The 23,791-nt window shown below is 38.2% G+C and overlaps 1 pseudogene; it reads right to left on the bottom strand.

Annotated features, from left to right (window-relative positions):
• LOC123833238 overlaps window positions 1-23,348 on the bottom strand; it is a 70,412-nt pseudogene extending 47,064 nt beyond the window's left edge.
• Between the last annotated feature and the right edge of the window lie 443 nt (window positions 23,349-23,791).

Raw genomic sequence — 23,791 nt, 5'->3', positions numbered from 1 at the left:
AAATGAGAAGCCATTTGGCTAGCTGGAGATACTTTCAAGTGGAAGGAACCCTGTATGCCAGGATTCTAACAAGGAAGCAAGCAAGGTGTGTCCGAAAAATAGGAAGGACATCATTATAGCTAGAGCACAGTTAGGTGGAGGAAAAGATCCTGGGGTACCATCTAAGTCCCTGCAAGGACTTTGGCCTTCACTTTGAATCATACAGAAGTTAATAAATAATTGCTGGGTGAAGCACAGGTTTGGTTTGACCTCACCCACCTGGTTCTACTTTCATCAGTAGCGTAAAATGTTAGAGCCATGGTCACATTGTATCATGGTCTTTACACAGTGTAAAAAAATGCCTCTGAACTTCTCAGGAATGCCTGCTGCAGCTGGCTGCCACTTCATTACTGGAGGGAATGGTCAAAGCTGGCTTAGAATCTGCAATGTAGTAGGCTGATATTTTTACCAATGACCTGTAAATGTACCAATTGGTGCATTTCTTAGGAGCAAAATCTGATAGTAATCATATTTCCTTTCTATCACCATGGATAGAACCTAATTAAATATATTTACATAGCAGTTTTAGAACCATTAGGGAAGCTAATTATACAGTGTTCAGGAGAGCATAAAAATATAAACACAAAGTGAGGTGATCACTGAGGAAGAGTCACACCTGCTGGGTTTCCTGTATGACCTTGATTCTGAGATAGAATTGTAACGGGAGGAAAGTTGGTCCATGATGTTGCAAGTGAGGTTACTACTCCCTCTGTGTTCACAGATGTTCCAAACTAGCTCTACTCATCTCTGAGAAAATCAGAAAATTAAGATTAGAGATGTGAGCAAATGAGCACTTGCTATTCAAAACAATAATTTAAAAAACTCCCTTGTTACAGTAAGCAAACAAAAAACCAGCTGCGAAGTAAAATGTGGCTTTCTTGTTTTTTCTCTTATTTGTTTTAGGAAAGTATTTAAACAACACTTGCTGGTTCTGAGCCCTGCTGGTTGAGCACAGTTCAAGCTCCCAAACAAAAACCAAATCTAGCCCTTTCATTTAGCAGTGTTCATCGATACCATATTTTTTTTTTCTAAGCACACTTATTTTTCTCTCACCATCTTCCTCTCTTGCAAAATAATAGGACCTATTGACTTTTTGGTCACAAGTATTTTGCAAGAATTTTCAGTGTATAGTATATTTAAAATGAAGAATCTATAATTCAGGTGAAGAGAATGAATTTCATGGATATAAACAATCTTTTTATGATATGACTTATGGTCATGGTGGCAATTACATTCACTAAATGTGTTTGCAACTAATTGGAGTAAACATCCCTGAAATCATAGGCATTTTAGTCTTTTCAAAATAAACACATTTGTTAGTAATGTCTATGAAATATCATATAGAGTATCTAATGCATCTACGATTTTTACATTTTCAAGGTAACTGTGGGAATGAGATTTGTTGAAATAGATTGATAAAGAAGAAAATTGAAGTAAATAAGATGAAGGAGCAGGGAAGATGGGAGATTTATATTTTTCTAGACTGGATAATTATGATCTGACTCAGTTTAAATTGGGCTCTGTGAAAACCGGTCTTGTGAGTTGCCTAGGCAAGGTGAATTTGTGTTCAATGAATTTTAGATATTTTCAAATTTCATTACTTTTGTAAAAACTTGATTAATTAGGAGCTATAATTCAGCATATTGTATGGACATTTATTTTGATGAATTGAAGTTGGCAGGAGGAAGGTGTTTGTCAATTGAAATGTTTGGTTTGTCAGCACCCCCTGACTCTCTCAGGAAAGTGTCTTCTTCTCAATTCCTTACTATAGGATTTAGTGGATGCCACCCTCTTTTTCACAGAATGTTTTCTTCCCAACCAGTGACTGGGTGAAGAGTGGGCAACTGTTCCAAGCTAGGACAGCCATGATACCTAATCTCACAGCTGCAGGCATCAGTTTCAAAATAGTCATATATGACCCAAACTGGCCCAAATCAGAATATTCCCCCATTTTTAAATTGAATCTAATAATAGAACAGTACTTATGAAACCAATGTACCCATGGGTCAGGTAGGACCGCATAAGAGATAATGAATTATCAGAAGAAAAAAAAGCAGAGTCCAAGTCCTGAACTTGAACTTGAACTACCTCCTGGTTCCAGCTGTGCTTTAGACACAATCCTATCCATATTCTCTCAGGTAGTCAGAGCTGGCACTGTCTTGTTGCCTGAGATTAGGAATGCTCAAGGCCTAAGATCTGGGACCTTGAGATAAGATTTCATTTTATTTCTCATCAGAGACTGGGCAATATTTTTCAACTCATTTAGAAATATGGAAAACCCAAAAGTAAGTTTCTCTTCTTAGGTTTTCAGTACTTAAATTGTTTATTTGTGTTTACTAAGGTGCTTTAAAAAACTTATTTATGGCCCTGGCTGTGTGGCTCAGTTGGTTGGAGCATCATCCCATACACCAAAAGGTTGCAGGTTCAATTTCCAGTTAGGGCACATATCTAGGTTGTGGGTTTGATCCCCAGTCTGGTCAAGTACAGGAGGCAACCAATCGATGTTTCTCTCTCACATCTATATTTCTCTCTCTCTCTCTGAAATCAATAAACATATCCTTGGGTGGGGATTTAAAGAAAACCTTATTTATGTTTGTCCTTCACTGAGATGTAACTAACATGCTGCATATGTAGCAGACATTTTAGGCAGGAGCTAAAATTACAAACAGGCTGTTTGAAAGGGAACTTAAAATATGACGTTTAAATTTTTTAGTGTGTATTTTTTTTGGTTCACATTTATGTAGTTTTATCTTTATAAAGAGAATTCCTGTTATGATAACCAATAAGGATTTATACTTCTATCTGGGCATTTTTATCGTGCTACATAAAATGTATATTTTATCACACACACCTGCAATGAAACCCATAATGATGCAATTTGCCATTACTAAAATTAAGATAATCTGTATTTATCACTGGTTCTTTGAAAAATGTTCCAGTGATAAATGCAAGCTCAGCTGTAAATTTTAAGTCAGTTTAGATGATTTTTGTTGCTAAAAGTCCATCTTGCATTGGTTTTTATGCCGGCCATTCATGAAAACAGTTCCTGTCTGTGGCCTGCCAGAAGTCTGTTGAAGCATACCACTATCATCAAGGTTCATATGCAGACAGACGTATTGCTATCTTTGACATCAACAGATGTAGCATTTTCATACCATACAGAAAGTAATGGTGCCTGACATTTCTGGGTTGAAAGCCCTTCTTCGTTTCTTGCACTAATGGAAATGGACTTTGTGGCTTTCTTGTGCACTTCAAAATTGTATGTAAATGTTTCTATAAAAAGGTTTTTTTTTATTATCTTATGGAAGTTGGGAAATAAAGGTGAAAGGAGAAAATTGCCAAAGAAACCAAAGATGATTTAAAAAATAGTTTAAATTCTATGAATCGAAAACAGAATTGAGATGCAAGTAGTTTGCACTTGTTGTATGTCTGTGTGTGTGGATGGTAAGTTTTATGACATTTCCATAGGGGACTAAAAGATAGAATATTTCTGAAGAAAGATATTCAAACAACTAAAATATACCTGAAATATTCCTGGTCTCATTTCTTATTTAGTTGTTATTCTGTTGTTAAGCAGAGAATGAAAGCCCTAGCTTTGATTTTGAAGAAAAGCCAACTATAATGTTGAATGGGGCGGCACTAACACCCAGGATTTTCACAAAGTCCACTTGAACCAGCTATATTTGGACAGTTTCCATTTTCTAATGAACTGCTGAAGTGTTAAACAGGGTAACTTAATTTTTATTACCTGAATTTTTTCATGGTGGGGAGATACTTACTGAAGAAAGAATTAGTAGCTGAATATAGTAGAACTGTGTTGAGGTAGATGGTATTTATATCCTGAAAGAGAAAAACTTCATTTTTTTTTACAAAAATTGGTGAGTTTATTATACATTAATTATTCCTCATTTTTTAAAAATAGTATTTGGAATAAAACACAGGCAGGTGTTTATAGAGTTTAGATGAAGACTTGGAACACTAGCCATCTGGCCTCCCTCACACCCACGTCAGAAACCCCGAAGACACCTACCTGTATGGTCTGTGGCCCATGGAGCACAAGTTGAAAACAGCTTCTAGGCTATGCACATGATAATGAAAGCTCCAGCAGACACTAGAAGGTGTAGCTTAAAATTCTTAAGTAATGATATAGAAAACTACATTTTTAATCTTAGGTATAATGTGGATGATACTCTCTCATATTGCGAAAGCTTGAGGTTGACAGGCAGTGCTGCACTCACACAGCACAGTAGGGGGCGCTACGGCAGTGGAAGCAAATGGGTGACTACCGAGGACACTCTTCCAAAAGAACTTTCTTTGAAATTTTTGTGACCATTAGCCTTAGTTTATATATTTTCTATTTTTAAAGGTTTTAATATCTCTTGTGAAATTCTTTTAATAATACAAATATTTTAGTTACAGGAATATACATTTGTGAAGAAAATGTAGATTGCATAGAAAAGTAAAAATGAGAAAAAGAATTGTGACACATTATCTCATCATCCAGGATAATACTATTAAAAAATTGGCTACTGCCCTGGCTGGCGTAGCTCAGTGGATTGAGTGCCGGCTGGAAACCAAAGTGTCCCAGGTTTGATTCCCAGCTAGGGTACATTCCTGGGTTGCAGGCCATAACCCCCAGCAACCGCACATTGATGTTTCTCTCTCTCTCTCTCTCTCTCTCTCTCTCTCTCTCTCTCTCTCTCTCCCCCTTCCCTCTCTAAAAATAAATAAATAAAATCTTAAAAAAAATTGGCTACTATTATTCAGTCATTTTTCTATGAAAAAGCACATTTAAAAAGTAATCTTTTAACAACATATATTATAGTGATATTTCCCTTCTTTTTAAATATCAAGTTATATAATAAACATCTCTCCTAATTAAGTATTATCTAGAAGGATTTATAATTGTTACATGATATCATTTCCTATTAATGTATAAAATTTTAATTTTTTATTGTAGGAAACTTGCACAGTGCACAATTATTTTCTGTATAAACTGGCTCTGTTTTACATTTTAGTAGCAGTTTGGTAATATTTAATAGAGTAGGAGCTGTGCATATCTTATAGCCTTGCAGTGTGATTTTAGTTACAGACCTGAGAGAAACTCTTGCCAAAGTGTTGTGGAACAAAAGTGCACATTGCTGCATTATTTACAATATAGCAAATTGTTCTGTCACTTGGATATTATATTATACATTAAGCCTATTTACACCATGGAGAATGCATGGACTTGCATATTAAGTATAGCACACAGCAGTACAGTACAGTGAGTAGAATTTGCACAAACCTGTTCTATATTGAGTCAATGCAGATGAGTCTCCAAAATTTAGGATTAGGGTAAAAAATGATAAAAGGATTCCTGGTATATGATTTATAAAAAAATTAACCATGAGCCCTGGCTGGTGTAGCTCAGTGGATTGAGCGCGGGCTGGGAACCAAAGTCCCAGGTTCGATTCCCAGCCAGGGTACATTCCTGGGTTGCAGGCCATAACCCCCAGCAACCGCATATTGATGTTTCTCTCTCTCTCTCTGTCTCCCTCCCTGCCCTCTCTAAAAATAAATAAATAAAATATTTTAAGAAAAATTAACCATGAGTATACTATACATTGTTTATGATAATCCCAGCAGCACAGCTACCTAGTGAATTCCTTCCAGACTGATGCGCTGGTGCTAGAGGTGAAATATCCATGTTTTATCTAATCCTAGTCCTCCCAATTGGAGACATGATTCTAGCCCTTTTTCCTATTCAGGGACGTTGCTCCAGTAATTCTTCCCTCTTTCCCTTGCATCATCAATTTTTCTGTTCTCCTGGACCACTTTCACTGTTAAAAATAACCCATTCACCCCACTTTTCTCCACTGCTAGCTAACATCTCACTTTTCTGTTTCTCCATTTCAGACAAGTCCATAGATATCATCGAAGACAAATGGTGAGAAGGAGCATAATGAGTACTCTATCTTACACACCCCTCCATTCTCCCTTCCTATGTACAAAGTAGGTGTAGGATATCTTCTCATATTGTTCATGGCAGGCTGGTGGTGTTATTTCACAAGGGAAATAACAGTTAAGTCTCAGATGCTTTCTATATACAGAGCGACTAAAATTAAGGGATACAACAAAATTCAGAGACTCTACAACATAACATTGACAATGTCCAGAATCCAATAAAATTACTAGGGATGTCAAGAAATAGAAAAACATGGCCTGTAACCAGGAGAAAAATCAGTCAGTAGAAACAGATCCAGAAGTGAGTATAATGATTGAACTAACAAATAAGAACCTGAAAATGGACTTCCAGACAAGATGGAGGCGTAGGTAGACACTGTGTCTCCTCACACAACCAAAATAGGGATAACAACAATTTAGAAATAGAATAACAACCAGATCTGACAGAAAATTGAACTGTATGGAAGTTGGACAACCAAAGAGTTAAAATAGACACGTTCATCCAGACCAGTAGGAGGGGCAGAGTCGGGCAGCTGGACGGAGAGGGGTTGTGGCATAAGGAGCGCTGGGACCAGGTGTGTAAGGCATCCCGGGTGCACAAAACTGTAGCCGGCAGACCCTGGGTGCACAGGTGGTGGCTGGCAGACCCTGGGTGTGGGGTGGCAACTGGCAGACCCAGGCAGGCGGCAATTGTGAAGCAAGGCACTGCACACAAGGTGCCTGGCTGTCCAGGTCACATTCGAGTGCAGATACATGAAGCGAAATTGGGCAGTGAGACAGACTGCACCACCCAGGGTCCCAGCACCAGGAAATAGAGCCTCGGGACACTGATTGAGAACACCTGTGGGAATTGAGGTGCCGGAGAGACTCCCAGCCTCACAGGAGAGTGAGTTGGAGAGACCCATGGGATCCTAGAACGTACACAAGCCCACCCACTTGGGACTTAGCACCAGAAAGGCCCAGTTTGCTTGGGGGAAGTGGCGGAAGGGACTGAAATCTGACAGAGAGGGGAGCAAGTGCCATTGTTCCCTCTCAGACCCCGCCCCCATCTACAATGTCACTACCCAGCAACTGGGTTGCCCTGCCCTGGTGAACACCTAAGGCTCTGCCTCTCACACATAACAGGTGCAACAAGACAAAAAAAAAGAAAATGGCCAAAACTGAAGAACAGATCAAAACTCAACAGCAAATACAACTAAGTGACCAAGACATAGCCAACCTATCAGATATAGTTCAAAACACTGGTGATCAGGATGCTCACAGAATTGGTTGAATTTGGTCACAAATTAGATGAAAAAATTCAGGCTATGATAAATGAAATGAAGGAAAATGTATAGGCAAGCAATAGCAATGGGAAGAAAACTGGGACTCATGTCAATGGGGCAGACTAGAAGGAAGAAAGAAACAGCCAAACAGAAAAGAACGAAGCGACAAGAATTCAAAAAAATGAGGAGAGGCTTAGGAACCTCCAGGACATCTTTAAACATTCCAATATCTGAATTATAGGGGTGCCAGAAGGGGAAGAGGAAGAGCAACAAGTGGAAAACTTATTTGAACAAATAATAAAGGAGAACTTCCCCATTCTGGCAAAGGAAATAGACTTCGAGGAAGTCCAGAAAGCTCAAAGAGTCCCAAAGAAGTTGGATCCAAGGAGGAACACACCAAGGCACATCATAATTACATTAGCCAAGGTAAAAATGAAGGAGAGAATCCTGGAAGCAGCAAGAGATAAGGAAACAGTTACCTACAAAGGAGTTCTCATTAGACTGTCAGCTGATTTCTTAAAAGAGACCTTACAGGCAAGAAGGGGTTGGAAAGAAGTGTTCCAAGTCCTGAAAGGCAAGACCTACACCCAAGGTTGCTCTATCCAGCAAAGCTTTCATTTAGAATGGAAGGGCAGATAAAGTGCTTCTCAGATAAGGTCAAGTTAAAGGAGTTCATCACCACCAAGCCCTTATTTTATGAAATGTTAAAGGGACTTATCTAAGAAAAAGAAGATAAAAAACATGTAAAGTAAAATGACAGCAAACTCATAATTCTAAACAACCACACCTAAAACAAATAGAAAAACAAACTAAGCAAACAATTAGAACAGGAACAGAACCATAGAAATGGAGATCACATGGAGGGTTAGCAACAGGGGAGTGGGAGGAGGAGAGAGGGGAAAAAATTACAGAGAATAAGGAGCATAGATGGTAGGTAGAAAATAGACAGGGGGAGGGCACGAATAGTATGGGAAATGTAGAAGCTAAAGAACTTATGACACATGGACATGAACTAAAGGGGGGGCATGTGGGTGGGAGAGGGTGTGCAGGGTGGAGGGGAATGAAGGGGGTAATGGGACAACTGTAAAAGTATAATCAATAAAATATATTTTAAAAAATAAATGCACATAAAATAAAACTAAAAAGAAAAAAGGAACCTGAAAATGGCTATTATAACAACCTATAACTATTTAAGGGAAAAGACATGTATAACAAAATATGAAATAGGAGATATAAAACAGAGTGACATGGAACTTCCAGATACTAAAATTATAATTTTTAAAATAAATATTTCAGTGAATGATATCAAAACAGATTTTGTGCCAAAGAAGAGGAGATGAGTGAATTTGAAGATGTAAGAACATAATCTAGCCCCAGCTGGTGTAGCTCAGTGGATTGAGTGAGGGCTGCAAACCAAAGGGTTGCTGGTTCGATTCCCAGTCAGGGCACATGCCTGGGTTGCAGGCCAGGTCACCAGTGGGGGCCACATGAGAGGCAACCACACATTGATATTTCTCTCCATCTCTTTCTTCCTCCCTTCCCTTCTCTCTAAAAATAAATAAAGTTAAAAAAAAGAACTGAATCTAAAAGGAAGCATATAAAAAAGTGACTGGAAAAAATAAGTGGATTTTCAGGTGCCTGTGGAATAATGTTGTGGTCTAACATATGTGCAAATGGAGTCCCAGAACAGAAAAAAGAAGAGGGGCAGAAAAAATATTTGAAGGTTTAATGGCCAATTTTTTTCAAAATTTTATGAAAATCCTAAACTCAAATTCAAAAAGCTCAAAAAAATCCCAGCAGAACATATACACATATACTCATGTACCCACGCATTCACAGAAACACACCAAAACCCATTATGATGGAATAGCTGATAATCAATAGTAAAGAATAATATTAAAATAAGCCTGATTAATATAGACACACTTTACACAGAGCATGGTTTCTCAACCCCAGCACAACTGAACACCTGGGCTGGAAAATCCTTTGCTGTGGGAACTGCCCTGTTCACTGAAGGATGTGTAGCAGCATCCTTCACCTCTACCCACTAGATGGCAGTCACAACACCTCCAAGCGACAATCAAAATTTTGCTTGTTGACATTGACAAAGGTCCCTTGAAGGGACAGTTGCCCAAGAGCCACAGTGTATAAAAACAAAAATAGAATTAACTGCATACTTATCAGAAAATTTCAAACCAGAAGACAGTGGTACAACATTATTAAAATGGTAAAAGGAAAAAAAACAAAGTGGAATTCTGTATTCCTCAAAAATATCCTTCAAAAAACATTTTTATTTCAATAAAACTAAATCTGAGAGAATTCATTGTTAACAGATTGCATAACAGGGAGCGTTAAAGTTTTCTAGACTGAAGAAAATGATACCAAGTGGTAACATTTTTAAAAAAGAAGGAAGAACACCGAAAATAGTATAATGTAGTAATATAAAAGACTTTTCATCCTTTTTTGGTCAGTCTCTTTAAAATGTCCTTTACTGTTTGAAGCAACAATAATAATGCATTGTGAGATAAATTACAATAAGACAAACCATGGAAGAGGAGAGATGGAAGTTTACACTGTATGCTAAGAGATGTAATATTTGAAGGTAGCTCGAGATAAGTTACATACACATATTATAAGCCCTAAAGCAGCCAGTAAAACAAGTAAACAAAGTCATAGAAATTTTAAAGATAGAGGATAAAATGGAACACGAAAAAAACTCAGTTATTCAAAACCCCAGGAGGGAAAGAAGAATAACAGAACAAAGAATAGTGACAGCAAATAGAAAGCACACAGCGAGATGATGAATGTTGATAGTTACATTAAATATAAATTATCCAAATACTCCAATTTAGAGATAGAGATTGGTAGACTGGATAAAAGCAAGACCAATGATATGCTGTCTAAGTATATCAGCATTTATCTTCTAAGAAATAAGAATATTCTCCTGTCTACCCATAATAACCACACACAAAGATATGTTTTGATAACACTGACTTTTTAAAAGAATTCAAACAGTTGTCTTGTAAAATTTCCCATATTTGTGTTTTTCTGGTTGTTTTCTCTTAAATAAGGGTTAAAATTTTTTGGCATGAATACTGTGTGAGTGATCTTGTATAATCCTGATTGCATCATATGAGGAGGCATATTAACAGAAGGGTGACCATGTAATTTATAATTTAAATGAGAACACTTTTGAGAGGGAAAAGTGGTATCACTACTAAGTATTCTAAGATATCAAGTGAACGCTGAGCATGTCTCAGGTAAACTGGGAAATGGTCACCTAGTTGCTGGTGACTCTAAGTTTGATCATTTGGCTCAAGTGGCATTTATCAGAGATCTGCAATGTGAAAGTACTTTTTTCCTATGTAATGGTTAGAATGTGAGATAATACATTGAGAACATGTGGATATTATGTTCCTTCATTGTATTTTACATAACGGCTTTAGCACCCACTCAGGAGTCTTGCTTAAATAAATTACTATATTTGAGTAGAAAAAAAAAGCTTTCTTTTTCTGTCATTTCTTCTGAGTTCATCAGTTGGAATTCTGATGTAAAGACCTCTTCTTAAGCTCCTCTTTGTCCTTTTAGCATCCTTATAGAGTCATACAGTAAAATCATTATTCTTTATTATGCTCAAATCATTAGTAAAAACAGCCCATGGGAGCCCTTGCAATCTGACTTCTGTGTTGTTCAGATCTACTATTTATTTTTTTTAGTTATTTCTTGTTTTATGTTGAAGATGTTCCAGTTTAAATTTGTAAATTTCCTTTTTCGTTGGTTTATCTATGTAGGTAGCTGAACCATGCTGTTTTAGTTATTAATCTTTATAGTTTTATTTTTATTTCTATATTTTATTATTTTATTTTAAATTTATTATTTTTTCTTTTTTCTTTTTTATTGAATTTATTGGGGTGACAGTGGTTAACAAAATTTTATGTTTCAGGTGCACAATTCTACACTACATCATCTGTACACTGTATTCTATTCAACACCCCAAGTCAAGTCTATGTCCCTCACCATTTATATTCTTATACCTTCCCCTGCTACACCCCTCAATTATCATACTGTTGTCCATGTTCATGAATTCCATCTTTTTAAATTTTTTGCTCAATATTCCCCCTCCCCCCCACACTAACACCTCCCACAGCTTTCAGCTTGCTCCCTATGTATGAGTCTGTCTCTATTTTGCTTGTTAGTTTATTTTGTTCATTGGATTCCACACATGAGTGAAATCATATGGCCCTTGAAAAGGGTGCCTCTGTCTCTTACCATCTCTGTCTGGCTTATAGAGACCAGGGTGCTTTTCACAGCCAGCTGTTATGTGGGTTCCTCTTTCTGGCTCTGGTGCTCTGGGCTGGGGAGTGCTGCTTGGGGTGTAGATCCCATTCTTCTCAGGCAGAACCTGCCATAGCTGAGAAATCCCTTGGGAAACTTAGCCGCAGCCTGTGGGAGTGGGCTGACCCTTTTCACGTCTCTGCCCTTCCTACCATTTTCTATATGGCTTCTTCTGTAAACCAGTCCTTGGTTATAAGGCTTCTCTTCAGCTAGTCTTCAGTTGGCTATTCGGCTATTCAGGCTGATTGTTCTATAATTGAGTTGTAATTCCAAGACAGTTCTGGGAGATGAGTATAGCTTCCAACTACTCTGCCACCATTTTGAATCACTTGATCTTTAGAATTTTAAAATCTGGTCATTGTAATCCTCTATTATTATTATTGTACTTCAAAAATTTCTAGACCCTTTTGGATTTTTTCCTATGCACTTTGGGATTCACTTATGTAGCTCCCCCCAAAAAAACTTGGTAACTTTCTTAGGATTGCACCAAATTAGAGTACTGAACTGGGGAGAACTGACGTATGTTTACCATGCTATATTGCTGTGTCCACGGAGAGGTCATGCCTTTCTATTTGCTCTCTGTCTGTCTGTCTCTCATCTGTCTCTCTCAGCTTGAGAAGATTTTTAAAGTCTTCTTTAAAGTTTGTTCTTTAAAGTTTATTTTTAAGTGTTTTTCTACTACTTGCAGGTTTTTATTTTTCAGTATATTTTCTAACTCGTATTATTTTACATTTATGAAGGCTCTTTCTTTTTCTCACCTAAGCATATTTTTTTCATTGCTCTCAGAGAGAGGAAGGGAGAGAGAGAAGCATTGGTGTGTGAGGGAAGCATTGGGGATTGTATGCACCTAGATCGGGGATTGAACCTGCAACCTAGGTATGCACCCTGACTAGTAATCAAACCCACATCCCTTTGGTTACCAAGCAATGCTCCAACCAAGTGAGCCAGCCTGGCCAGCACAACAAGGCCCATTTGTGTGCTAATTTGATATCCTGCTAAGATTATTTAAATTCCTTTAATGTTTGTGTTAGTTTTTATCATTGATTGCCTAGGTTTTTAGGGTCACTACCATGACATCTACAAAATAGAGACAGTTTTACTCCCCTGCTATTTTTATGCTTTTCATTGTTTTTGCTTTTCAGACAGCCATGGCTCACAGCTACCCTGCAGCTGCAGATCTGTAGTAGAGCAGGGCACGCTCGCCTTCTTCAGGACTCAGTGGGGGGACGTCCAGCAAATCTGCAGTGTTCTCACTATACACACACACACACACACACACACACACACACACATTTTTAAAATGAGTATTGCATTTTGTTAAAGATCTTTTAGCATTTGTGGAGATAATTATATGATTCATTTTTACTGGAAGTTACAACATGAATTACATCAATATGATTTCCTATATTTCTGGAAACATTTTATTTGGTCATGATTGATTTATCATAATTTTCAAAATGTTTTTCTGGTTTCTGTTTGCTAATGTATTATTGAACAGTTTTTCAGTGATATTTATAAGGGAAGTTGTTCTGTAGATTTGTGTGTGTATACATACTATCTTTATCAGGTATAGGTGCATATGTTATACTTGTTTCATAGACAGGATTTAGAAAATTTCCTTTATTGTCTAAGCCTTGGACAATTTAATAAGCATTGGAGTCATGTGGTCTTTGAAGAATTGGTAGAATTCCATTCAACCATTGTGGCCTGGCACTTCTTGGAGAGGGAGGGAGGAGTCCTTTGATGACCTTATTTTTTCTGGGAAAAAATTCTAATTGTGCTTTCTCTATCACTGGTGTGATTTTTTTGTTTTTGAATTTCTCTTCACAAGAAAAAGAGCCTTTATTTTACTAGTTGATATTGAAAGTTTGTATGAGCTTACACATTGGAAGTGAATGATTAAATCAATGAAGTGTAACTGACAGCCTCCCAAAGCTTTCTAATTTGATTGAGGGAGGCATTCTTGGGGCCAGAAGTTGGACAGTGAATAAGGGAAAAAACACCAGAGAGAAAACATTGATTTCATGCAGTGGGGAGGGGAAGTCACCAATAAGTGGAAAGAGTAAAAGGAGGCAAAACTGAAGAGTAGAAAGGGACTAAAAGAGGATGTCGCCATTTTTTCAATCCACCCACTTTCTTATAATCCTGAGGACAAACGGAAGTCACGGGAGCTCTTGCCCTTCAGGAAGTGCAAGCAGCTTGGTCTAACCTGACTTCTGAAAATGCATATTATCTTAACTAGAATTTAATTTGAAACCATAAAATTAACTATAAAAACTTGGTGTAATAATTCTCATTGAATCATTTGTGGATGATTTTGTATGTTCTTCTATGCCACCAAAAGCACTTTAATTATCTAATTTCATACACACAGACAAATACATATCTGATGCATAGAAATTTAGACAACTTGAGTAATAATTGGGGAATTGAATAAGAGTTAAAGAAAAATAGTTAGTAAATGTAATACATCACATAAACAAAAGCAAAGACAAAAACCACATGATCATATCAATAGATGCAGAAAAAGCATTTGATAAGGTACAGCACCCATTCATGATAAAAACACTCGGCAAAGTGGGAATAGAGGGAGCATTCCTCAACATAATAAAGGCCATATATGAGAGACCTTCAGCCAACATCATACTCAATGGCCAAAAATTAAAATCTTTTCCACTAAGATCAGGAACAAGACAAGGCTGTCCACTTTCACCACTTCTATTCAATATAGTACTGGAAGTTTTAGCCACAGTAATCAGACAAGAAAAAGAAATAAAAGGCATTCAAATCAGAAAGGAGGAAACAAAACTGTTAATGTTTGCAGATGACATGATAGTATACATAGAAAATCCTATAAACTCTACCAAAAAACTGCTTGACCTAATAAATGAATTTGGCAAAACAGCGGGATACAAAGTCAATATCCAGAAATCAAAGGCATTTCTGTACACCAACAATGAAACAGCAGAAACAGAGATCAAGAAAAAAAATCCCATTGAAATAGCAAAAAGAAACATAAAATATCTAGGAATAAACCTAACCAAAGAGGTAAAAGACCTGTATTCAGAAAACTACACAACACTGAAGAAAGAAATCAAGGAAGACACAAACAAATGGAAACATATACCGTGTTCATGGATTGGAAGAATTAATATCATCAAAATGTCCATACTACCCAAAGCAATTTACACATTCAATGCAATTCCTATTAAAGTACCAATGGCATATTTCACAGACATAGAACAAGCACTTCAAAAATTTATATGGAATTATAAACGACCCCGAATAGCTGCTGCAATTTTTGAGAAAGAAGAGTAAAGTAGGAGGGATCACAATACCCGACACTAAACTATACTACAAGGCCACTGTAATCAAAACAGCCTGGTACTGGCATAAAAACAGGCACATAGACCAATGGAACAGAACAGAGAGCCCAGAAATAAACCCAAGTCTCTATGGTCAATTAATATTTGACAAAGGAGGCAGCAACATAAAATGGAATAAAAATAGCCTCTTCAACAAATGGTGTTGGGAGAACTGGACAGCCACGTGCAAAAAAATGAAACTTGAGCACCAACTTACACCACATACAAAAATAAATTCAAGGTGGATAAAATACTAAAATATAAAACGTGACACCATTAAAGTCCTAGAAGAGAACGTAGGTAGGAAAATCTCAGATATTTCATGAAGAAACTTTTTTACTGACGTGTCCCCTAGAGCAAGGGACATAAAGGAAAGAATAAACAAATGGGACCTCATCAAAATTAAAAGCTTCTGCACAGTTAAAGAAAACAGTATCAAAATTAAAAGAGAACCAACTGTATGGGAAAACATGTTTGCCAATGATACCTCAGACAAGGGTTTAATCTCCAAAATATATAAAGAACTTACAAGACGGCACTCTAAGAAGACAAGGAATCCAATTAAAAAGTGGGCAAACGATTTGAACAGACAATTCTCTAAGGAGGACACACAGAGGATCCAAAGACACATGAAATGATGTTCAATATCGCTAGCTATCAGAGAGATGCAAATTAAAACCACAATGAGATACCACTTCACACCAGACAGAATGGCCATCATAAACAAAGCAACAAGCAACAAGTGTTGGAGAGGTTGTGGAGAAAAGGGGACCCTAGTGCATTGTTGGTGGGACTGCAGAATGGTACAACCACTATGGAAAGCAGTATGGAACTTCCTCAGAAAACTAAAAATGCATCTGTCTTTTGACCCTGCAATTGCACTGCTGGGACTCTATCCTAAGAACACTAAAACACCAATTCAAAAGAACCTATGCATGCCAATGTTCATAGCAGCACAATTTACAATAGCTAGATGCTGGAAGCAACCAAGATGCCCATCAGTAAATGAATGGATCAAAAAACTATGGTACATTTACACAATGGAATTCTATGCAGCAGAAAGAAAGAAGGAGCTCCTACCCTTTGCAACAGCGTGGATGGAGCTGGAAAACATTGTGCTTAGTGAAACAAGCCAGTCAGTGAAAGACAAATACCATATGATCTCACCTTTAACAGGAACCTAAATAACAAAACAAAGAAACAAGCAAAATATAACCAAAGACACTGAAATAGAGGACAGGCTGACAGTGACCGGAGGGGAGAGAAGAGGGAATTTAAGGGGACAGTGGGAAGGGTTCACAGGAGCAAACTTAAAGGACACATGGTCATAAACTAAGGGGAGGGTGGTAATGGGAGGGAAGTGGAGAGGGTGGGAGGGGGGACTGGATTGGGAGTAAAAAGGAGAAAACCGTATTTGAACAATGATTAAAATAAAAAAAATGAAAAATAAATAAAGAAAGAAAGAAAGAAAGAATCAAGTAGTACAAAGAAAGAAACATTGATTAATAGAAATGTATAGCTAATAGAATCATATATAACAATAAATTAACCATATATATTTAAAAAAAAAGTGAACCTAAAAAAAAAAAGAAAAATAGTTCATCTTTACTACTCCATATTGGTTCATGCTGTGGGCACTTTGCATGCTCTAACTCATTTAATTCTCACTCTAATGCTGTTAGAGGCCATTATGTAATACTAATATGTAATAATAATACCAGTTTTACACAAACTGAAACCCTTGAGGCATGGAGACATTCTGTGACCCACCTAGGGTTACACAGTAAAAAGTAGAGGCTGATTCAAATCTAGGGGTTGCTTTAGTGTCACTCTGCTAAGTGATAGAGTCATTGTCATGCCCTTTCTGCCTTCGAGGACCTCAGACACTGCTGTGAAGTCAGCCTTGTTTACATGCATCAGGCACCAGAAAGAGGTGGGATTGCACAGCGGGCAGGAGGGCAGCTCTGTGCTCAGAATTCACTGCCACCAGCAAAGGGTCCTTGGGGTGAAGTTCTAAGCTCTTCTAAACTTCTGTTATCCATTTAGAAAATTAAGAAAATGATGAAAGCAACTTCATAGGTTTATGATGAAGATCAAGTAAGATAAGCTGTCTAAAGCACTGAGTAGGAGAAGGTCCATCACGCTGGAGCCACTTTATAAATGTCAGCTACTATTTCCGTTCCAGAGCTGAGCAAGATGTACAGCCTGTCCTGTGGAAACCCATATTTAAAAATCAGCCAAATATGTCCAACAGCCAGACAAAGGCTAACTTGGGGCTGGGACTTAGGAAAAAACACGTGTGATGCAGAATTCTCTGGAGAGACAGATCATCCCTGGGGAATAAGGCATACTCAGTGGAGAAGGTAGTAACTGAGACACTTGAGCTGCAGGGCTGGAGCTCAGCAGGTACATATCATAATCCTTTCAGGGCTGAAATTAGCATGACCTGCAGTGCAGAGAGGCTGTGCTTTTTTCCCCCCCTGAAAAATAAAGAGGCAAAGATATATTTAATAATGTAGGCCCCCAAAGTATAACTGTATTACCTTTTCAGGGAAAAAGTTTGTAATTTCATGCCTTAGGGTTAATGCACACTGGTCGAACGCATGGAGGCAACCTGAGTAAGGTTCAAGACCCCAGCTCTGACCACTATGAAGCAGACAGGGGTAGGAAGCATGAAGCCTTTGAGGTGTGCCCCTCTCCAACTCTGTGGGACTCAGATGTGAGCCTATGGTAATGATGTTCTGTCTCCTTCAGGCTTGTGGAGAGAGTTTATAATGCACTTCCTTGTGAGGGGGATGGAAAGCCTTTTGTATTGATATCCCTCCTGAGAAATCTAGAACATAAAGAAGGGTAACTGGTCATGATTTTGGACTCTGGGCCCAGTTGGTCTGGGTCTGATTTCCAGCTCTGACACTTACTAGCTGTGTAATCAAGTAGTTAAAAATTGTAGACCTGGTTTCATTCTCTTTAAACTGACAAAAAGAATAAAACATATGTAATATTGTTGTATTTAATGAGCTAAAGTGCAGAAAGTACTTAGTGTGTCTGGCATGGAGTAATACATATAAAATATTAGTGTAAAATAATAAAAGCAGCTAAGGGTTTAACTTTCTTTTTGATCACGAAAGATAAAGAACTAGAAGGTGCTCACAGGATGAGCCCCTGAGTGTAGCTGTGATGGGAGAAGTCCTGAAAGGGTAGGTGCAGAGAGGACCTGGTAGCTGGGATTTTTCTCCAGCCTCCTATATCCCATCAGCTGTAAGCTTGGAGGTCTTGGTAGAGGGCAGTGCCCAAAGTGAGTGAGGGGAGGTAGAGACCTCCAGAAGAAATGTTTAGATGACTGTGAAAGGTAGCTCAGATTTCAAAACCAAGAGAGATCTTTTCAGTGTTGGTGACCTTGGTCCTCCTGGGGAGGGAAAGACCCTGGCACATCCCTGCTCTGATTGGTTCTATGGGAGGGACATTCTCTTTTGCTTCCAGTTCTGCAAGGTACAAGGAGAAGCGTTTAGTTACAGGACCATGCTCTCTTGGGAGAAACTTAATCGAAGAAGTTAATTACCCAGAATAGGTTTCGAGGCATGGGAACAGCAGGGTGTTTAGAACATCTAAGTGGTTGAGTGGCTTCTCTTTGAGGGGAAAAAAATCATGGGGAAGGGTTCCCAGGGGACACAGTACCTACCTGCCTATAAGCACTCCTGATATTGGGCTCAACTTATGTCCTGTAAATTAACATATTTTCTTGAATCACAGTTAATGTTTGAGCTATGAATGTTACAAACTCTGGACCATTTCAACAATAATAGATAATCCAAAGATTTACTAATACCTATTTTAGAAATAGAAACATGAATGGAGGCTGTCATCAGATGGCTCACTGAGGAAATGTAGGTTGAAGAAGCCTGGTTTAGAGTATTTAAATATATTATAATTTTGGGGGTAATTACAAAAACTTTTCTTTAAACTTAGACGGTTTACCAAACACAATGCTTTATCAACCAGAAACCCCTTTCTTCAACTTGTTGGAAAATAAATTTAAGATAAGTCATTGAGGTTTATACATTAGGAATATCTTCTTGATCACAAAGTTTGAGAAGTCCTTGAAAAAATGATTAAGAGAGCAAATAGGACACTTTTTCTAGAACTCTACAGAATGAGGAAGCTTCTTTCTGTCCAGGATAACTATGACATAGTCCCAGCTAGAGGGGCAAAGGGTTGTCAGGCTTTTTAATCTTTGCTTTGTGTTATTACTTCCAGCCTCAGGACTCCAGTTTCTCGCAGAGCACCTGATGTGGCATTGTACACCCTTGGAGACACGCTTGTCCTGGAAACAATGTGAAAATAGTAGTTCCTAAAACCAAGCTTGTCCATAAATAGACAACTTGGTCACCTTCTATTTTAAACTGAGAATGAGTGTAGAAATGAACTCTTCCTCAGTTCTTATCTTCCTTCTCAGTATTCCCTTCTTTTTCTGCACACAGGCCTCAGAAGTTCTTTAGAATCATATAAAAGTTTTATTAAAAGACTGTAGAGCTTGCAATCACTCAGGTGACTCTCTCCAGGCATCTGTGGAGGAAAAATTATGATTAAGACACCTGGTTTTGTCCATGGGTCCTTTATACATGTTCCTCAGAGACAATTGTACTTGAACAATAATAAAAAATGTGGAAAAAAAAGAGAGAAAAAAATAAACATCACCATAAAAGAAAGAAAAAAAGACACGTGGGCTTTCAACTCAGATGTGGGTTTGAGTCCCGGTGTGTACATACAACCATGTTACCTTGGGCCAGTCAGTTATCCCTGGAAGCCTCGGTTCCTTCACTCAGAACATGGGGTTTACAGTGAAAAGTAAATGCTTGTCTATCTGGAATAATAAATGCTAAAGAAATATTAACAATGGTTATGATCATGATCATTAATCAGAATCTGTCCCAAATAACCTTTTTTCATCTCATTTCTTGATCCCCTGTGTTTAGGACACTGGGCACTCACTAATCCCCAAACACTGAGTGCTTTATCACACTCCCTTCATTTGCTCACTCTACCTTTCCTCATGGAGCATCCACTCGTGTGCCCCTGACAAACTAAGTTGCCCTCCAGGGCCTTGTTCATGTGACATGTGTCCTGGGAAGCCATCTCGTAACCCCTCACAGTCCACTTCCTCCTTGCTTCTGTGACACTTAGGACTTTGTTTACATGTTCAAAATGCTGTTTTCCAAGCTTTTAGAACTCTGTAGGTGTTTGTCTCTGGGTTCCATGAGGGTCCACTTACCAGTCTGGTTTGTGGTACGCTCCATGAATATTTCTTGAAGGAATGAATTGAATTTTGCTTTAGTTTCAGCGAGTAAAAAGTTCAGGAAGAGATAGACTTATGACTTCATAAAGGGCCTTTTGCATGACCCTGAAGACAGAGAAGAAAAAGCAGCACCTGGCAATGGAAGCCCTCCCGTTTGTACTATAGCAAGTAGTAGCATGGGTTGGGAGAGAAGAAGGTATTTCCAGGAAAGTGTTAAAAAAATCCTTCTGTTCATTCAATCACAGTTACTTTCATGGACGTAGCAAAAATCAAACAAGTATATGCCATTAGCCGGGGACTGTGGAGTGTGCAGTGAGTAGTGAGGTAGTCAAGCTCCGGGGTCACACATAGTAACAGTCCTTTGTCCTTCCCCTAACACAGGCCTACTGTGTCCTTGTATTATCTCCTCCCATTTATAATGCATTTCTCTAGATTTTAGTAAAGTAAACAGTGACATGCCTGAATCTTTCATTTGGTTTTTGGAGCCTGTGACAGTCTCTTGGGTAGTATTGACCCAAAGGTCAATGATTTTGAATTTGTGATGTCACCAGGTATAGGAATCATTATGGCTTGACGGATGTTAATTTGTCCACATTGTTCTCCTCTAAAATAGAAGCAGAATGATAAATAATTACTTCATCTTTGAAAACCATCAAAGCTTTAGAACTAATGTGAACATTGAAATAATTGTAGAATGCTTGCTTTTATTATCCACTAGCTATTTGTTTGCAGCTTGGCATCCTGGGTTTGTGTTCTTGGGAAATTCAGGGTGTTCTTTGGTGATTAGGCTCATTGTGCTTGTGAGACATAGATTCACTCGCATTTTTCAAAATGGACATGTGTATGAATTGGGTTGGATTTAGTTTCCTTTTTCTTTCCAGGTGAGCTTAACAGTCTGAAGAGGGGAACCCCCAACAGAACAGGAGCATTAGATGCATTGTCCTTCTCCCTTTATTCATGTCTAACTAGTGCTTTTCATCTCGGAGAGTACATGAATATGTAAGTGCAAGCGCTGCTTATTGTGAACTCGGAACAAAGAGTAGTGCTGTAGATTTCAATGCATTTGGACCATAATGTGCTGCTTTCTTGATAATGAGTTCTTGGCATTGAAATGAAAAGCAAACATATCATTATGAAGGAGCTCCATAAAAACTGTCTGTCATATATCTTAAGCTTCATTAGTTTAGATTAATGACTTGATATACATAACAATAGGTGAAGCAATTCTTTGTTTATTTATTGACAATTAAATGTGGTGGTGACATGCATAAACAGGCTTCCCTCTGATTAGTTCCATGTTTTAAAGTAACTTTGTGTTATAAAACTTGTTAACTACAGTATCATTTTATTGAGCTCTGTTGGGTGAATGATGTGATCTACATTGAAAGGCATCAATATTGCAGCCATTCCCGACAGTCACTGGAGCATTGTGCTCGCAGATTGGAGTTGATATCTTATTGTACAAATTCAGGGACCCAGAAAATGTCCAGTTATTGAGCCTCTGCCCTGAGAGGACAATGTTCTATTCATGGAATCTAGGTGCAAGGTCACAGACTGAAACCTGAACGAAGGATAAAATTCAAATTTGTTTCAAGGTTTTGCTGAGGACCTCCCTGAGATTCAGTGCTTAGAAAGCACAGAGCTTTTCCCAGAGTATCCTCCTGCAGAGTAGTACTTCATAATGTAATGCAAAGGAGTGCGTGAATCCAGTGTGTCCTAATTAGGAAGCTGCCGTAGGACCAAGTGAGCTTCCTTGTAAAAAGATGCTGATGTGTCTGAGAGTGTGTTGATTCATATGGCATAAGAAAGCTTCCCAGAATACTTTGTAACAGACATACCATTTTAGAAGAAACCGGGAAGGCAAGGAAGAATAAAAAAGAGGAGAAAAGGGCAATGTGGCATAAAATTTATCTGCACGCTAGTCTCTTTGAAATATCTGTGGTTTGCCTTTCCATGAATCCAAAAGTTGGAGGCTGTCAGGGACAATCAGCCCTTCCCATCACGGACACCCTGTGGTTCTCCTTAATAGCTCCCTTTTATGTGCCGTCAGTCCTCAAAAATATATTTAGAAAAGACTGATTTAGAAGGAGGCATAAAATAAAATCCATGTTGCAGTAGTGTATTACAAATGATTTCTGGATTTCATTCTGTGCTATTACGCTCTCTGTAGAATTTTCATACAAAGGAAAAAATAAACCCTCAGCCAGCTTGAAAGAGAACTCATTTGACAAAAGAAACCACTACAAAGCCAGTCAGGGCCTCCAGTGAAGGCTCATGTCCCTGGGTGTCGGAGTCCAGTAGAGCACCTTTGCTTTCCTTAGGAAACATTGGGCAATGACTGTGCACCCCACAATCCTTCCTATGGAATGTCCTGAGCAAAGCTTGAATACAAAGGAAAGAATGAGGGTAAACTAAGCATTACCTGCTTTTCCCTATGGCCCTTGAGTTGCTCATGTACAGACCTTGTCCTAAGATGACTTTGCAGTCATTTTGTTCATAAGTGGTGTTAACATTTCATTTATTTATTACTTAAAATCAATCCCTATACTCTGGAGGAGTAACCAAACTCTGCTCCTTGAACTACCCTTTTCACTTTCATTAAATAAGCCCTTCCTCCCTTCTTCACTGAGCCCCCAATCTGTATTACGATCTCATCAATTCTCACTTTACCATGGGAAGATGGTGTCCAGCCCTGCAGGCAGGTTCTTCAGATGGCAGCACAGTAGGAGGAATAAATCTTGCTTTCATTTTGCATCCAGTTTTACAAAGTTTGTCCTTCTGGGGAATGCTAACCCCTCCCAGAGAAGCAAGGTAAGTATACCAGTGTGGTAACTTCTGTGGTAGCTGTGAATGGACATGAGCACTGGGAATTGAAAAATAACCTGCACCTGTGCCCTCTTCCTCCTTCCCATACTTACAGACTTGACAAACCCGCTGAAACACTGATGTGGCGAGTTTTGGGTTTTCCAGACACTTCACTGCTGAGCGTTTCCATGCTTCAGCTCTCACATTAGCCTGGGGATCCATTAGTAGGTTGTTAAAAGTTCTCATGTAATAATCACTGCCATTGGTTTGCAATGGGAGAGCGCTCGGGTGGCCAGCCATTTGTTCCTTTTTATGCTAGGCCACATACTTATTTTTAAAATGATATCCTTCTAGTGTTGAAAAGTTTGTTTATACTTGGAAAGAGAAAAATATATGTATAGAGTTTTCATAACTAAGGAAGATGTGCACTATCACTGTGAAATTTTGTGGGTTCATTTATTTACCTAGGCATTGAAATTTCTTCTTCATTGTGATTTTGGAAACATTTTGAAGGTCTGTTTTGATATCATATCACTATCTTTTATGAAGAAACAGCAATCTTCATAAATATATCTATGGTTTAAATCTATCGTTTAAGTTTATGAACCAAGTGTTTTATAATTGGGAGTGCTTAAATTATAATATACGTCTAAAATGACAGAAGGAAACTGGTTTAAAGATAAGTTGTCTAGGAGGTGTTTTGTAATTTGACAACAGTGCTGAAAATAACATGGAATTATATA

This window comes from Phyllostomus hastatus, unplaced genomic scaffold, assembly GCF_019186645.2.
Source record: "Phyllostomus hastatus isolate PE091 unplaced genomic scaffold, TTU_PhHast_1.1 phas_scaffold_21, whole genome shotgun sequence".
Classification (NCBI taxonomy): domain Eukaryota; kingdom Metazoa; phylum Chordata; class Mammalia; order Chiroptera; family Phyllostomidae; genus Phyllostomus; species Phyllostomus hastatus.
Note: the sequence above shows the minus strand (reverse complement) of the source record. Positions and strands in the feature narration are given on the sequence as shown.